This window comes from Silene latifolia, chromosome Y (genome assembly GCF_048544455.1).
Source record: "Silene latifolia isolate original U9 population chromosome Y, ASM4854445v1, whole genome shotgun sequence".
In the NCBI taxonomy this organism is placed as follows: Eukaryota; Viridiplantae; Streptophyta; class Magnoliopsida; order Caryophyllales; family Caryophyllaceae; genus Silene; species Silene latifolia.
Window position 1 is genome coordinate 81817987 of NC_133538.1, and position 4588 is coordinate 81822574.

The following is a 4588-nucleotide window of genomic DNA, read 5'->3' on the forward strand; positions in this document are numbered from 1 at the left end:
CGAGATAAAATCTACCATCGATTACGACCCAAGACGGTGTCAACGATACATGTAGGTTGAGGGTGCATCAAATCCTCTTCTTTCTCCCTTTTATTTCGTTTTTTTTATGTTTGTTCTTTTATAGTTTGTTTTGTTTGTTTATCGCTTTTTATTTATCGTTTAAATTAACTATGGAACTAGTTTAGTCCGAGTATGAGTTAAAGTACCACCATGAACACCCGCGTTGACTTGAGATGGGAAATAAACCGCTACATCAGTCGGTCGTACACCCCCGTCTCATTTACATATCCTCGTGTTCAAGGTAGGGCATTAATAAAACAAATTCTGACTTCGCTCTTCGTTTTTGACCCTTTGTTTGTTTCGGCCAATTCGACCCACCTTAGGACCCGTTGCATGTTAGTATGACCTCTGATTGTTAACATATAACTCGTTTAGATGATATTAGATCAGTTTAATAACCTAATTAGACACTTTAGGGTACATCGACATAGCTTTAAAAATCAACTGACAATTCTGTAACTTAATGAACGCATCTCTCTCTTTCACCTAATTTCTCGCTAGTATAAGAGTGCGTGATTAGCACCTTCTTATTAACACTCGATGAGTTAAATTAATTAGCGAACTTGACCTAATTTGACCCCTTTTGAGCCGTGTAGAATACACAATTGCAAGACCTCTTTTCAATCGATCAACGTCGTTTCTAACTTGTTTTCTAATTCGTTCCTAACCCGTTTCGCAATCATCGATCTAACCTAATGAATCTAACCTAAGAATTAGGGTATGCTAGATCGTGTGGGCCGTGTTTGGCCGTGTCCTTGTAGTCCCTTTTCTCGTTTTTTTTCTCATCTTTATCTCGTTATTTCGTATCTTGTAATTACTTTGTTTATCGAGTCGTGTTTGTTAGTTTGGTTGTAATTTTCAAGTTAGTTTTCTTTTATCGAGTCAAAACCTCTTTCAAAAAACCTTAGTCTTGTTTGGTTAGATGGTTGTGCCCCAATGCTTGTAAGAGCGTAGTAAATCGCATGTTGTTTAAAGCAACATGGCCCGATTTATGCTAATGCATGCTTTGGTGTGCGGCCCTATGTCTAATTCGATGAGATTGAGCGAAAGCACACGTCACGAGGAGTGACCCAAGGCCGTGAGTCATGTAAGCCGTGGGCCACCCCTCTTGTGCACGCTTTTCTAGGCCGATTGGCCGTGTGTGTTGTCGGGTATAGTGTTGTATGTAGCAATTGTATTTAGATCGAGTTGTATCTTTAATTTATTGTTGTGTCGGCATGAAATGCTTGGTTTGTAATAGGTAGATCCCAACGGCTCCCCCATTCCTCCTTAAGCCTTGTTTGCTTTGTTTTGTATGTTGTTAAATCAATCAACCCACATGCTAAATTACAACTTTGACAAAGTTAGTTTAGTTGCATCTAAAACGACATAGAAATTGTTGTCACATGTTAGGGTTTAAAACGATGTTTGCATATCATATATCGTAGTAGCTATGACCTTGTTTGAAATCCATACTTGACTTAGTAGAGGCCGTTATTGACGGGCGGGGTTAGGTGTCCTTATGGGCTTCCTAACACGTACCCTCACCCCTTACTCAAGATCTATGGTTTGTGGATCCGTCTAAATACCATTGGATTACGAGAGTCATTCAAATCGAGTGATATAGGGTACAAGTCTTTATCTTTAATTACTCGTAGTCGATTGGCTTTATGCTTTTCGATGAAAGGTGTAAAGTTGACTTGAACGGTTCCAAGTTCCCCAAAAAACTTGGTGGCGACTCTAATATGTCTTAATTCGATTCGAAAGAACCTCGAGTCGATTATGCCTGGTGTGGATCCCGCGGACGCAGTTCCCGAGGGCCTTGTCCACATCATGCGGCATACATAAAATCTTAGACATTAACGATGTACTATATGTCTATATTCCATTTTATTGTGAAATTTATAACACATTATTTTAATAACCGTGCAACGCGCGGGCAAGAAAACTAGTTATGTACTATATCTAGAATAAAAGGATGGCTTTTTGCTTTGTAATTCTCTCTCTTAAATGCATTAGACTTTGAATCACAATCAAATACCATTACAAAGTATAATATTTAACTGACATTTGTAAAAAATAAATTAAAAAATATGTAGATTTTTATAATTATTGGATTCTTTGTAATCGCTCGAAAAAAGCTTCATTTATTAATATAAACTAGATTTAATGCTCGTGCAATGCACGGGCCACTTGTTAGGATCTTTTGTGACAATTTGAATTATGCTCGGAAGTCATTCACATAGTTCTTTCCTAACTATACGTGCCAAAAATACAAAGAAAGTTTACATATTTCGTTATGTATAATGGATTATTATTAAGTATTTTTTATATTGGTTTTATATTTTCCTAGGCTAACAAAAATACATGTTGTACTTTGCTTTGTTAAAATTACATTTTAACGATTAAAGTTAAAGGACAAATGCATCTCTTCGTAATGTTTGTTTATCCCCCTCCCCCCGGGAAGATATGCATACGCGTTATGCGATCTTGGCGCTAGCGTAAGTGTCTTACCGTTGTCTCTGGCTAAGAGACTTGGTTTGACAAAGTTTAATTGCACCAACATGACTGTCCAGATGGCCGACCTAACCCATTATTCACATGTACGTAGTACTCAGAAAGTATGTCATACACTTTTTTTTTTTTAATAAAATGAAGATGCGTTTGTGATGCGAAATGAAATGCGGAAGCGGATTTGTTTGGCTGAAACAGTCGGAGTGACTGTTCGTTTTATGAACTTGAGGTTCCATTATCGTAAAATACGCAAATAAAGAGTAGCAAGGATAAGCAGACACCGAATTAGACCTATAATTCGATGAACGGGATTGGCTAACCAAGACCTATTGGTTCCAATCGAGCGATAGATAGGAAACGCGTCCTAAATAACCACTATTTTTGAGTTATCGCAACAACCCGATGAAATTTGTTTAACACAAACAAAAGTCGATTTTCTTTACAAAATTCTTGTCTCCAAAATACAAGTAACCCATGGCTATAAATAGCCTAGCAACACAGCCGTTTAGGCCTCTTCACATCTCCCTAATTATGATAATAAACTAGCTAACTAAGGCTTCTAATTATAGCAATTAAATCCTACATAAAATACCATAAAGCTAGTGAACTAAATAGAATAATTAATCCCTTTATTATCATCCAATGAAGCTCACTCGTTTAACGAAAGCTCGAAATACATTTAATCATTCTCGAGAATAATCAATCAATATATATAACTAAAGGAGGCTTTTTTTCCTAATTATACTATTAGCATTAGAATTAGGAGATAATTAATTATTTATAATTTTTCTATTATAATTAGGAATATAATTTTTCTATTAAAAATGAGAATTAATTAATTATATTATCATTTTCCTATTAGAAATAGGAAATAAATTACCAATTTCTTAAGGGTTTTTTTCCTAATTATACTATTAGAATTAGAAAAGGTTTTTTTCCTAATTCTATTATTAGCATTAGAATAAGGAGATAATTAATTATTTACAATTTTTCTATTATAATTAGGATCATAATTTTTCTATTAGAAATGAGAATTAATTAATTATTTTACCATTTTCCTATTAGAAATAGGAAATAATTACCAATTCATTAAGGCTTTTTTTCCTAATTATACAATTAGAATTAGGCGATAATAATTATTTAAATTTTTTCTATTATAATTAGGAATATGATTTTCCTATTAGGAATGAGAATTAATTAATTATTTTACAATTTTATTATTAGAAACAGGAAATAAATTAATTATCTATAATTTATTAATATTAAAAAATTATTCATTAGTATTTGTTCACTTTTTATTAAATTATAAGGAAAAAAACCTTTGATATATTTATAATATAAAATTTTATAACAACTTCCGATGAAAAAATGAGGTATTATGCGGCTAAAAGGCCCTAGGACGAACTGAGTTGTGACAAATGTGCATGCATAATACGTAGTACATGGAATTTACTCATGTAAAGAGTAAAATGAACGCTGAAATATGCCCCTACGTCTTTTGTTATTGCTATTGTCATATTTAATTATACATAATACGAAGTTTATTTTTCAAATGTCATATGTATTTCTCCTACTAATTTTAAAGTTATTTCCCTCACAATACACTTCAACTTCTATTGATAATTTATTATTATATTATTTATCATTCATTTGTTATTATATAAAAGCATATTAATCAAAATTTAAATAAGATATTCACAAATTATTGATAAGTATAAAGTTTGATATCTATTTTTCAAGGAGTATTAAAAGATAAAGAAAGTTGCTGCTAATATGCGAATCGAAATATCATATTATGACAAATGAGTAAATGTTTTGAAAAACTTTATTGTGCCATTGTTTTACAATTTAAAGTAAAAATGGTACCACGAGTAATAAAATAGATTTAAATGAGGCTTGAAGGTAAATTAGATACACTTATTATAGAAATATGCATAAGGTCAATTCAAGCAACGATCAACATTAAAAAAAAAAAGTCATGATAAACACATAAAAGGGTAAGAGTAGTCTTTCCCTAACATAGTGAAAACCGTCT